The sequence below is a fragment of the Hypomesus transpacificus genome, chromosome 17 (assembly GCF_021917145.1).
Source record: "Hypomesus transpacificus isolate Combined female chromosome 17, fHypTra1, whole genome shotgun sequence".
Classification (NCBI taxonomy): Eukaryota; Metazoa; Chordata; class Actinopteri; order Osmeriformes; family Osmeridae; genus Hypomesus; species Hypomesus transpacificus.
The window spans coordinates 14,807,461-14,821,430 of NC_061076.1; the positions used below are offsets into that span (position 1 = coordinate 14,807,461).

General features: G+C 42.9%; 1 pseudogene; it reads left to right on the top strand.

Annotated features, from left to right (window-relative positions):
- The first annotated feature begins 1,740 nt into the window (after positions 1 to 1,740).
- On the top strand, positions 1,741 to 13,564 carry LOC124479511 (annotated as a pseudogene).
- Positions 13,565 to 13,970: the final 406 nt, after the last annotated feature.

The following is a 13,970-nucleotide window of genomic DNA, read 5'->3' on the forward strand; positions in this document are numbered from 1 at the left end:
ATGAAGGGGTACATTGAAGCTGAACAAACTTGATGGGTACGTTTTTGGGGGCCAGTCTTGCCTCATAAAATCACTCACAGCTGGGACACTCAATGGTTCTTTACAAGGGCGTAGGATTTATTTTGACATTAGGGACATTTGACATTACTGACCCGAAATCTTCTTTGTCAAGCTCTCCAAATGTACCGTTTTTGTCCCTGCGGTATCCAGGCTATTTTTTGGGTGATACACATGCAGCATTTTCCAATATTGAGGGGGACACGTCCTACGCCAATGGTTCTGTAAAAAGAGAGAACTCTAAAAGAGAGAATCATTAATGAGTAGTGTATCTCAACACTTCAGTTGCCAAACTTTATAAAAAATGATATTACATTGTACAACATTGTATCCATAGAGGAACTTGACAAAAGTATGGTGTCAAAATGAAAACTTTAATTAGATAGTCAATAAAAATATGGTCATGAAACTATAAACACTACAACAACAAAAAAGGTAGAATTCTTGCCTCTCTTGCTTGTTCTTGATCTTCTGCTGTACTTTCTATGTATTTAGCGTGATGTACAATGAATACCATATAAGTCTTCAGACAGGTATTTCCAAAGCATCGCCAAGAAAGTCTTCAATGTGTCATTTGTTGGACATAAATAGTCAGTGTGTGCTTCTAGATCTTCTCTCCAGTGTGAATCCTGCAATGAGCTCTGAAACTGTTAGCCTGTCTAAAGGTTTTACCACACACCTCACAGCTGTAGGGCTTCTCTCCAGTGTGGATTCTGCGGTGAACTGTGTAACTGCTAGCCTGGCTAAAGGTTTGACCACATAGGTCACAGCTGAAGGGCTTCTCTCCAGTGTGGATTCTGCGGTGAACTGTGTAACTGCTAGCCTGGCTAAAGGTTTGACCACATAGGTCACAGCTGTAGGGCTTCTCTCCAGTGTGGATTCTGCGGTGAACTGTGTAACTGCTAGCATGGCTAAATGTTTTACCACAGAGGTCACAGCTGTAGGGCTTTTATCCAGTGTGGATTATGTGGTGAACTGTGACACTGCTAGCCTGGCTAAAGGTTTGACCACATATGGTCATACCACAATAGGTCATTTGATGGAAATAAATAAATAGTCAGTGTGGGCTGCTCAGGGCTTCTCTCCAGTGTGGGATATGCGGTGACGTCTGAAATTGCAAGCCCGGCTAAAGGTTTTACCACAGAGGTCACAGCTGTAGGGCTTCTTTCCAGTGTGGATTCTGCGATGAGCTGTTAATTCCCCAGTCTGTCTAAAGGTTTTACTACAGAGGTCACAGCTGTAAGGCTTCTCTCCTTTTAGTACTTTTATTGTTCATTTACATGTTTTGCCTATTGTGTAGTAATTAATCATATAGGTTATTATTATTAAAGAGGAGTTGTATGCCAAATACGTTTTGTCACAGTGTTTTGTGTTTCTCCAATAAAAAATAAACATGAGAAACATACACCTCTGAACAAATGATCAACATTACATATGCAAAGTGACCCATTATGACAGAAAAAAAGATTTCATTTATATGTGAAAGCTGATGATCTTCTACTGGCCAATCATACTCGATCATGGGCGGAGACTGGAGAGAGATAACTCCTTAAGGCTCCCAGAGAGACTACAGAGAGGCTCAACCAGAAACAGCAGTAACCAGACAGAGGATCAACCAGAGAGAAACAAGATTCCAGAGACTAGATACAGGATCCAGAGAGCCCAGACAGAGAGAATAGAGTTATGGAGACACATAGCTATGACACATGTGGGAAGAACCTTTCCTCTTCAGGTAGCCTCAAGAAGCACATGAGGATCCACACTGGAGAGTAGCCCTACAGCTGTGACCTCTGTGGTAAAAGCTTTAGCCAGGCTTGCCATTTCAGAGCACATTGCAGGATCCACACTGGAGAAAAAGCCCTACAGCTGTGACCTCTGTGGTAAAACCTTTAGCCGGGCTGGCAATTTCAGACGTCACCGCATATCCCACACTGGGGAGAAGCTCTCAATGCATTATACATTTAGAGCAAGACATTTGTCATTTAATTTGCAGGAGTCAGATGGCTGAGCGGTGAGGGAGTCGGGCTTGTAATCAAATGACTAATCATGACTAAATTTAAATTTAAATTACCCCCATTAGTGCTTTATCATTTGACTTGATACCAACCATGCACGGCATAGTGTTGAATACATTCTCTGCGTATTTAACTCCAAAGATGAAATAGATCCTCAGTAGAGCACCAACTCCCACTTAGATGTCCTCTACCTTGGCAATGTCCTTTCCATCCTTGTGTAGTCAAATTTCACATTCATCACAGAAGGGGTTCCCACTCATGAACAGCACTGGGGTAGGAGACTTTGCCATCTATGAAAAGCCCAAAACAAATACAGTAACTTAGAAGAATATATTTACACTGTGGTTTTCAAGCACTCTATGTTTTATTTAACTGAATTAAAGAAGGAGTTAGTGCATCTGATTGGAAAGTTATCTGAATTTCTATTGTATCACACCACAATACCTCTCAACCAATGATCAACATTACGTATGTAAAGTGTCCCATTATGACAGACAATAGATGTAATTTATATGTGAAAGTTACAGATTTCCTACTGGCCAATCGTGCTTGATCAAGGGTGGAGACTAAAAGGAGAAGACTCCTTAAGGCTCCAGAAAGACTACAGACACTTAACCAGAAAGACTGCAGAGACTCAAGAAGAGAGACTACAGAGAGAGACTCAACCAGAAACAGCAGACAGAGGATCAACTAGAGAGAAACAAGCTTCCAGAGACTAGAAACAGGATCCAGAGAGACAAGACAGAGAACAAAGCGAGAGCTGAGTTATGGGGACACATCACTGTGATACATGTGGGAAGAGCCTTTCTTCATCCAGTAACTTCAAGAAGCACATGAGGATCCACACTGGAGAGAAGCCCTACAGCTGTGACCTCTGTGGTAAAACCTTTAAACAGACTGGGGAATTAACAGCTCACCGCAGAGTCCACACTGGAGAGAAGCCCTACAGCTGTGACCTCTGTGGTAGAACCTTTAGCCATGCTAGCAATTACACAGTCCACAGCAGAATCCACACTGGAGAGAAGCCCTACAGCTGTGACCTCTGTGGTAAAACCTTTAGCCGGGCTGACAATTTCAGAGCTCATAGCAGGATCCACACTGGAGAGAAGCCCTACAGCTGTGACCTCTGTGGTAAAACCTTCAGCCGGGCTGAACATTTCAGAGCTCATACCAGGATTCACACTGAAGAGAAGCCCTACAACTGTGACCTCTGTGGTAAAACCTTCAGGCACGCTTTCAGTTTCACAGTTCACCGCAAAATCCACACTGGAGAGAAGCCCTACAGCTGTGACATGTGTGGTAAAACCTTTAGACAGACTGGGGAATTTACAGCTCACCGCAGAATCCACACAGGAGAGAAGCCCTACAGTTGTGACCTTTGTGGTAAAACCTTTAGCCATGCAAGCAGTGTCACAGTTCACCACAGAATCCACACAGGAGAGAAGCCCTACACCTGTGACCTCTGTGGTAAAACCTTTAGCAATGCTAGCAATCTCAGACGTCACCGCATGTGCCACACTGGAGAGAAGAGATAAGCAGTCCACACAGACTATTTACGTTAAAAAATGACTTATTATGAGTGAGTTTTTTGCACTAGCCAAAAAAAACAACAAAAAAAACAGGGTGACGTTTTTCCAGCAGTCACCACCTGAGATAATTTCTGTATGACCCACAGCTGGAAGAGGACGGGCCCCCTACAGGACGGGGCCCCCTAGAGGCTGTACTTGGGGGGCTGTACTTGTAAAATATTTGGACTGTTTTAACTGTATAATAATAGAAAACGTAAATCCTACTCCAGAAGAAATGTATACCTTCTTCTGTTTCTAAGCATACTTCTTAAAAGACACACAACAGGATTTCTGATCGCAAATATTCAACATGTTGAATATTAAATATTCAACATGTTGAATATTTAGGATTCGCGATCGGAGTGCCTCAGACGTCCTTCCGAGCAGATACAGTCACTCTTGACACAACTCACACCAAGGGAATATCTGATAAAATAATCAGTAGAACCATCAAGATAATCGGGACGTAAGATTGTTGGAACGGGCGAAATCGGACCGATTATCCTGTATTGTGTTCCCAGCATTACATTGTATCCATAGAGGACTGACTGAAAGTATGGTGTCAAAATGAAAACTTTAATTAGATAATCAATAAAAACATGATCATTAAACTATAAACATTTTTTTTAAAGGTATAATTATTGCCTGTGTTGCTTGTTCTGGTTCTTGATCTTCTGCTGTACTTTCTATTGTGCATCTGGTGTATTTAGGGTGATATGCAATGAATACTATATAATGTTAAGTCTTCAGACAGGTATTTCCAAAGCATCACCAAGAACGTCTTCAAAATGTCATTTATTGGACATAAATAGTCAGTGTGTGCTTCTAGATCTTTTCTCCAGTGTGAATTCTGCGATGACATGTTAAATGCCCAGCATGTCTAAAGGTTTGACCACAGAGGTCACAGCTGTAGGGCTTCTCTCCAGTGTGGATCCTCATGTGCTTCTTGAGGTTAACAGATGAAGAAATGTTCTTCCCACATGTGTCACAGTGATGTGTCTCCATAACTCAGCTCTCTCTTTGTTCTCTGTCTGGTCTCTCTGGATCCTGTATCTAGTCTCTGGTAGCTTGTTTCCATGTGGTTGATCCTCTGTCTGGTTACTGCTGTTTATGGTTGAGCGTCTTTCTGTAGTTGAGAAGCTGTAGTCTCTCTGGAGCCTTAAGGAGTATTCTTTGTCTAGTCTCCGTCCATGATCGAGTGTGATTGGCCAGTAGCAGATCTGCAGCTTTCACATATAAATGAAATCTTTTGTTCGTCATAATGGGCCACCTTGCAAATGTAATGTCGGTCATTTGGTGAGAGGTGTATGTTTCTTTGGACACACAACACTGTGACAAAAACCTATTTGGCATACAACTCTTCTTTATAGTGATTTGGTTTTCTTCAAAATTATAGGATATATGATTAGCCTACACAATAGGCCATAGTATAATATAATGTATGTTCAGATAACTTTCCAATCAGGTGCACAGGCTCATTCTTTAATTCAGTTCAATAAAACGGAGGGTGCTTGAAAACCACATTGTAAACGTTCTGTATTCATGTAAGATAATGTATTTGTTGTGGACTTTTCATAAATAGTGAAATGGAAAGCTCAATAATTCTTTAGGTAGGAGTGGATCAAAAAAGTAGAATCAACGCACAGAGTCTTTTTCTCAAGTCAAGAGAAGTGGCTTGATGGTCTTTATTCCGGCAGATAGGCAAGTATAGGCAACATACTGGTACAGAACAAAAAGCACCCAATTCTCCCCAACACCTGGTAATATAGGCAGAATATTTAGCGCCCACCCCTTGTCCAAAGAGATAAGATAAGATCCACTACGCACGCAGCCTCAACCTTGGCTTTGGGGGCTGCGCTCCCCTCTCATCCAGTTCCCCCATAGCATGTTCCCCAAAAACCTCCACTTTCCTTGACCCCCAACCATGTTGTTCTCACAAACCTTTCTTTACCCTACTCAGCCCCCTCCTTACTTGAGGTCACTCTGACATGCCCATATCCAGCTCCCAACCTTTGGAGTTCGTAGCTCCTTAGTTTCTACTGAGAACAGCTAGAAACACTTAATAAGAAGTTTGGTATGGACTCAGTCATCCTCACTAACTTTTACAGATGCACTATAGAGAGCATTCTGTCTGGTTGTATTACAGTGTGGTATGGGAGCTGCACAGACAGGGACCGCAAGGCCCTACGAAGTGTGGTCCGTTCTGCTGAGTTCATCATCGGCAGGAAGCTCCCTACAGGACATCTACCACACATGTTGCCTAAGGAAAGCCGGCAGGATTCTAAGAGACTGTTCCCACCCATCCTTCAGTCTCTTTACCCCGTTGCCTTCTGGCAGGCATTACCGCAGCATCCGGTCGCGCACACGCAGACTGGACAACAGTTTCTACCCAAGGGCCATCAGGCTTCTGAATGGACACTGATATGGACATTGATTTACTGCACACTAGTCACTTATACACGGTCACTTTCAGCTACTGGTTGCACTATCAGTATCATTGCACTACTGTACCTCGTCACCAGGCTCCTGTATGGTCATTGACATAGTCACTGATCTGCAATTTTGCACTATTGTACTGTACTCCACTTAGGTTAGAATAGGTTATAGGGTTGAAATAGGTTTTATGTGCATTTAGGGTTAGTATAGTGTATTATTGATTGTTATCTGTAATTTAGGTAGTTTTAGTATTAGCTTGAAACTAACCATAGCAACGCCTGCTCCATTGTCTCCTCTTGGTCCAAACTAAACTATCAGCAGTGTTCTACATAAAAAGATACACACACAGAATAAATCCCCTTCTATCAAACAGCCCAGCCTCACACTCTCAGCCCCCCTCCTGCCTTCCAAGGCAGACATAGCGTCTGCGGCAACATTCCTTCCTGCTCAACAGGCCTTCTCCTAAATTAGATTAAAGGTGACTCCATCTATCCTTAATACACTGCCACACAATAATCAGCCCGCCGTTTTGGCAGCCCCTTTGTCACTGGTCACCCAGACACTCGTCTGGGACAGTCGTTGATTTGCATGAATGCTAAAATGACAATCACACTTGAATGACACCTCTGGAGAGGTCATCTCAACAGTTGAAGAGGAAGGTGGACAGAGGAATTATCATTTAAAGTTGTGTTCTTGTAAATATTGTTCTAAACAGCTTTTAATGTCATTTTGATAGGATTTAGTTTCTTATTTTATGTATTACGTTTTAGTAATATTTTTTATACTGTAACATGTACATGATTTACGGAGTTTGTGCCTGCAGCAGACCATATGTGTTTAACATATTCCCTTGTCTTGCAAGGGAACCACTTGGTCTACTGCAGCCTTGATTAATGATCCAATTTGAATTTGTATGCATTAGACAACTTTTCAGTCATATGACCGCGTCATCACTTTGAGCTCTGTTTAGGCCTACATATCCTACTAGGTCTACTATGGTTAAATCCATATCATAGTAGAGATAAACGACTGAATAGTGAACACGCATACTAAGGGTCGGTGCTCTGATCAAGCAGACGATTTTTACCTAAGTCAGAGTTTCATGTCATTAACTGTTTAGCTCTCCACAAAAGGGTCAAACATGTACATGCAGAAGGGCAAAGGGAATTTTAAAAGGTTGTACTCTGGCCTTTTATCAAGTAGGCTATCCCTTACAAAAAAGTATCAAGTATGATTGGCCATTAGGAGATCTGCAGCTTTCACATATAAAAAACATATTTTGTCTGTCATAATGGGCCACTTTGCATATGTAATGTTGATCACTTGGTGAGAGGTGTATGTTTGTAAGGTTTATTTTTACTGGAGAAACAAAAAACACTGTGACAAAAACGTATTTGGAATCCAACCCATCTTCATAGTCATTTGGTTTTCTTCAAAATTATAGGCTGTTTTTGCGTTTTACAGGGCAAATAAAACCACAGAGACATGTCAGCCTGTGTTTGTATTCCATAACTTCATTTATCTTTTTCATCCTTCATATTTATTGATCATTGATCTGTTGGTCTAAGAGGATTCACATTAAATGTTCCAATAAAGGTGAAAACATTTTGTGAACACAAAGTCTAGGTTTGCGAAAGACTTATTTATAAAAGTTTATCATTCAGTAAGAGAGGGCCTCTCTCCAAAACCAGACGCCAACACACACAGGCTGGGCTTTCGCATTTACCAACTAGTATGAAGATTGACTCACAAAAATACTGCCCATTCTCAGATTTTTACTCACTGAAAGAAAACATGTCACTGGGTTCTGTCTATGAAGCTGGATGAACGAAGGTAAAGTCATACCCTTCTGAAGGTGAGTCAGGCTTCTCTGTGTGAATGTAAATTCAACATGAAGAATGATGACATGATAATTTCATGTTTTGGTATACATGCCTCTGATACATTTACATTTAGTCATTTAGCAGACGCTCTTATCCAGAGCGACTTACAGTAAGTACAGGGACATTCTCCCCGAGGCAAGTAGGGTGAAGTGCCTTGCCCAAGGACACAACGTCATGTGCACCGACCGGGAATCGAACTGGCAACTTTCAGATTACTAGCCCAACTCCCTCATCGCTCAGCCACCTGATTCCCTGGCCTCTGATGCCAACACAATACCCCTCTTCTGGAACATTTTAAATTGATGCGACGGGACGTGTCAATTTCACTTTGTGAAAACGATTTATTCCACTCGTCACATGGGAGTGTGGTTGCATGCATTACCACAGTTTACCACTAGATGGGAGCGGTAGGCTGTGCTGCACCACTCGGTTCTAGATCAAGACAGCCGTAAACTATTTAGTTTCTGGTCTGATGCTACACTTAGCAGTCCTCTTATCGTGATCAGTCCGCGACTTAATGTGCGCCTACTCTCAGGATCGACGCTTGTAACAGTTTCATTATGCTCAGTAGACTCATTTGCTGCCCTTGGACTATCGCAATGTGGACTTTTACCGGGTTCATTTTGCTCTAGAGCCTTTTCTGCACTCCTGTTGACCCCCTGCGTCCCCCTAGTCCTGACTCTGTGCCCCACACTGTCATCATTTAGATCTGGCTCATCTGTCTGTGTTTGTTTTTCTGCAGCTGTTTTGCTCACAAATTTCACCAGCCTGTGTTTTTGCACTTTGTTTGTATCTGGGTGGTAGACCAAATACGCTAGGCTATTTTTATCGTACCCCACAAAACGCCCCTGATCACACCTGGAGTCAAGCTTTCCCTTTTCCTGCTTATAGTTGTAGCAAACAGACCCAAATCGTTGCATTCTTGACACATTGGGCTTTTTGTTTGTCAACATCTCGTAAGGAGTCAGCCCTGTGCGCTTGTTCAAGCATCTATTGCGTACCGTTGCTGCTGTTTGTACTGCGTAGTGCCAAAGGTATTTTGGTAACTCACTTTCAATTAGCATGCACCTGCCCATCTCGAAAAGAGTACGCCACCCACGTTCTGCTGTTCCATTTTGGTGTGGTGAGTACGGAGCTGTCGTCTCATGTCTAATTTTGCTTTTCCTCAGCAGCGCCTGGAAATCACCACCTGTGAACTCAGTTCCATTATCAGATCGCACACACTTCACCTTCCCATAAGGGGATACATCTGCAAGGAATTCTTCAGTTGCCTGCACTGCGTCACTCTTTTTCTTTAGAAAGTAAACAAATACTGCATTTGAGTAATCATCGGTGAAAGACTGTGCATATTTGTATCCATCTAATGACTCAGAGGCTATTGGACCTGCAAGATCTGTGTGTATCATTTCTAAAGGAGCCTTTGCTCTGGCATCGGGGTTCCTATTTCTAGTTTGTGTAAACTTCCCTTGAATACACACCTCACACTCTTGCTCATTTTTCCCTTGATCTGCATACCATCAACAACATCATGTAACCTAAGCACATCATCATAACTACAGTGGCCTAGTATCTCATGCCATGCTTGGATGTCGTGTCGTGGGCAGTGACGTGCGGTGATGTCAGTAAGAGGGTAGGCACTGAGTTATGAAAGCCAGATTACCAAATTTATTGTTTAGGCTAATAGGCTACGTCAAAACAGTACGCACAAGCGTGGCACACATGCACGGTTGATATCAAGAAATGTCCAATCAGGATGACATATCTCATGACATGACATATCGTAGTCTCTCTCTCGCACACGCACGCACGCACACACACACACACCAATGTCCAGCATCAGAATGCAACCATCTTTATCCTTAACTATTGCACAGCGGCCAATTATGTTTGTCATTCAGCCAGCGGCGTAACAAGGACTTGGCGGGCCCGAGTGCAGATCTCACCAACGGGCCCCTTACCGACCTATCGTCAGGCGAAATTATTGAGTTTTCAGTTTAGCGATGCGCAAGGAAATGTAGGCTACTCATGATGTACAATTAAGGGTAACGACTGCTCCTTCTATGTGAAGATAGATTACGGGTTTTTTAAAGTGAACGGCTCTGACTCGCGAGTCTCTGGCTCTAGATTATTCTTGCTACAACACGGAATGAGCATAATGGAACAGTCAGTCATGAGCCGACGTATCTGCAACGTTTGAAATAGAGCACAGAGATGAGAAGAAAATCTGATCATTTACCGAGGCTTATCCGACGTTATGAATGACGTTTCGATCTGTCATGTGTGCTATCTGGGTACTAGTAAAAAAAAAAACAGTCACTTCGATGGTGAATATTTGATTTTATGTTCGTTAGATATGCTAGTTTACATTTAGTCTATCTAGCTTGAGCTATTTTCCGACTACATCCTGCACATAGTTTACTATATCTAACCTGGCCGCTGCCTGGTAGCCTAGGCCTATATGTGCATTTTTATGACTTTTAATAGCCATGTCAACTGCATACACCAGACAGTAAACGTTATGTAATTATTAGCCTACCCTGGTGGCTGAGTTTCACACTCATTGCTGTTGCCGGGCTGGGGGTCAGACGTAGCGTCCTCTTCAACACGCTTCGCCACAATCCAAATGAGGATAGTTTTGACAGCTTTGCCACCCTTACATCTTGCTCTTTTCGTTCCTGCCGCTTTCTGGAGCCATGTTAAAGGGCATGGCATGGGGTAGCCTAATTCGCTTCAAAATGCTAATGCAACACAACTGTAGTATCCCAACAACAACTGTCTGTGGTATTCCAACAACTGGATGGGAACAATCGTGTGTGGGTGGGCGGGAATCTTTGACAACAATATTACCCAGACATCCTTGCTATTTTTCGAGGGCAATATTACTTAATAAAAACGACATTTGTTTCATTCAGCAAAAGGCAAATGAGGAAAAATTAATTATTTGCTGTTGTTAACACTGACTGTTTTTAAAATGTTTATTGGGCAAGTGATAGCTCATAAGTCTGAATAACTGACACCATAATTGAGAAATGTTTGCGAATTTATAACAGTGGATCATATGTGATCCTCTAAGTGCGGTATTACAGCGGTGCAAAGGGCCCGGTCAGATTGCCTGAAGGGGCCCGGTCAGGTTGTCTCACTTTTACGGTGAGATCAAGGACGGGCCCCCTTTCGCCACGGGCCCTAGTGCAGCTGCACTCCTTGCACTCCCTATAGTTACGCCACTGCATTCAGCAACATGAGAACACACACTGCTCAATTGAATATGAGGGCAAATGGCTTGCAGTCGGCATTAATTCAACCAATTCAAAATGAAACCCCAAATAGTTTCTGACTCACCAATCGGTAGATTATGGATGGCAGTACAGCCGCTGACTGCTAGCACAGCCACATAGCCAATCTTGTCTGTCATACCAGTCCGTTTGAAACGAGCGCACAATTTTTGGTCCCTTTTGCTGGTGTAGTTCAGGCAAGGTTGGCATAGGGCCTCCCTCTTGCTAGCAACTCATTTTTGCCATTAAATCGAGCTTTGAAAAATGTCTTAGTTCAACGATATGGGGAGATACTGCTGCCGTCATTTTTACTTTGAATTTCACTGGTTTCACTTTCGCTGGTCACTGGCCCTTCCGTCCGCCATCTTGGACGCGAAGTCCTCCTTTACCTCAGCATTCTCCGACACTTTGCTCACGCCGTCCCTTCGGTCTCTGTCTTTTCGTCTGCATGTTGCGTCCCTGTGTGTGTCACTTTTGCAAACACTACACCACGTCTTCTGTCGACACGCTCTCGCTCGGTGCCCCTTGGTCCCGCACTTGAAGCACACCATCTCGCTGTCGTCTTTGCCCAGTCCATGTGCGCTGCTACTGGGAGGTCGTCGTCCGGTTCTCCCCTCTTTTTTGAGCCAATCTTCATAATAGTTGGTAAATGCAAAATTGCCCAGCCTGTGTGGGTTGTGTGTCTGGTTTTGGAGAGGCCCTCTCTTACTGGATGATAAATGTAAGAACCCTAAGGTTCCTTTTATAAATAGTATTTCTCAATCCTGGACTTTGTGTTCACAATTTTTTTTTACCTTTATTGGAATATTTCATATGAATCATCTTAGACCAACAGATCAATGATCAGTAAATATGCAGGATGAAAAAGATAAATGAAGATAATGGAATAAATTGAATACAAAACAGACTGATATGTCTCTGTGGTTTTATTTGCCCTGTAAAAAGACCATGTGTTTCTTTTTTACCATTTCTAATCATATAACCTATGACTTTAAAGAAAACAAAATTACTATAAAGAGAAGTTGTATGGCAAAGAAGTTGTCACAGTGTTTTGTGTTTCTCCAGTAAAAATCACCAAATGATCAACATTACATATGCAAAGTGGGCCATTATGACAGACAAAATATGTCATTTATATGTGAAAGCTGCAGATCTCCTACTGGCCAATCATAATCGATCATGGGTGGAGACTAAACAGAGAAGACTCCTTAAAGGCTCCAGAGAGACTAAAGAAATTCAATCAGAGAGACTAAAGAGACTCAACGGGAGACACTAGAGAGAGACTCAACCTGAGAGATAATCAACCAGAAACAGCATTAACCAGAGAGAAACAAGCTTCCAGAGACCAGATACAGGATCAAGAGAGACCAGACAGAGAAGAAAGAGAGAGCTGAGTCATGGAGACACATCACTGTGACACATGTGGGAAAAGCCTTTCCTCATCCAGTAACCTCAAGAAGCACATGAGGATCCACACTGGAGAGAAGTCCTACAGCTGTGACATCTGTGGTAAAACCTTTAGCCAGGCTAGCAATTACAGAGTCCACAGCAGAATCCACACTGGAGAGAAGCCCTTCAGCTGTGACCTCTGTGGTAAAACCTTTAAACAGACTGGGGAATTAACAGTTCACCTCAGAATCCACACTGGAGAGAAGCCCTACAGCTGTGACCTCTGTGGTAAAACCTTTAGCCGGGCTGACAATTTCAGAGCTCATAGCAGGATCCACACTGGAGAGAAGCCTTACAGCTGTGACCTCTGTGGTAAAACCTTTAGCCATGGAAGCAGTTTCACAGCTCACTGCAGGATCCACACTGGAAAGAAGCCCTACAGCTGTGACCTCTGTGGTAAAACCTTTAGCCAAAGAAGCAGTTTCACAGCTCACTGCAGAATCCACACTGGAGAGAAGCCCTACAGCTGTGACCTCTGTGGTAAAACCTTTAGCAATGCTAGCAATTACAGAGACCACAGCAGAATCCATACTGGAGAGAAGCCCTTTAGCTGTGACCTCTGTGGTAAAACCTTTAGCCATGCTAGCAATTACAGAGTCCACAGCAGAATCCACACTGGAGAGAAGCCCTACAGCTGTGACCATTGTGGTAAAACCTTTAGCCGGGTTGACACTTTCACAGTTCACAGCAGGATCCACACAGGAGAGAAGCCCTACAGTTGTGACCTTTGTGGTAAAACCTTTAGCCATGCAAGCAGTTTCACAGTTCACCACAGAATCCACACAGGAGAGAAGCTCTACACCTGTGACCTCTGTGGTAAAACCTTTAGCAATGCTAGCAATCTCAGACGTCACCGCATGTGCCACACTGGAGAAAAGAGATAAGCAGTCCACACAGACTATTTACGTAAAAAAATGACTTATTATGAGTGAGTTTTTTGCACCAGCCAAAAAAAACAACAAAAAAAACAGGGTGACGTTTTTCCAGCAGTCACCACCTGAGATAATTTCTGTATGACCCACAGCTGGAAGAGGACGGGCCCCCTACAGGACGGGGCCCCCTAGAGGCTGTACTTGGGGGGCTGTACTTGTAAAATATTTGGACTGTTTTAACTGTATAATAATAGAAAACGTAAATCCTACTCCAGAAGAAATGCATACCTTCTTCTGTTTCTAAGCATACTTCTTAAAAGACACACAACAGGATTTCTGATCGCAAATATTCAACATGTTGAATATTTAGGATTCGCGATCGGAGTGCCTCAGACGTCCTTCCGAGCAGATACAGTCA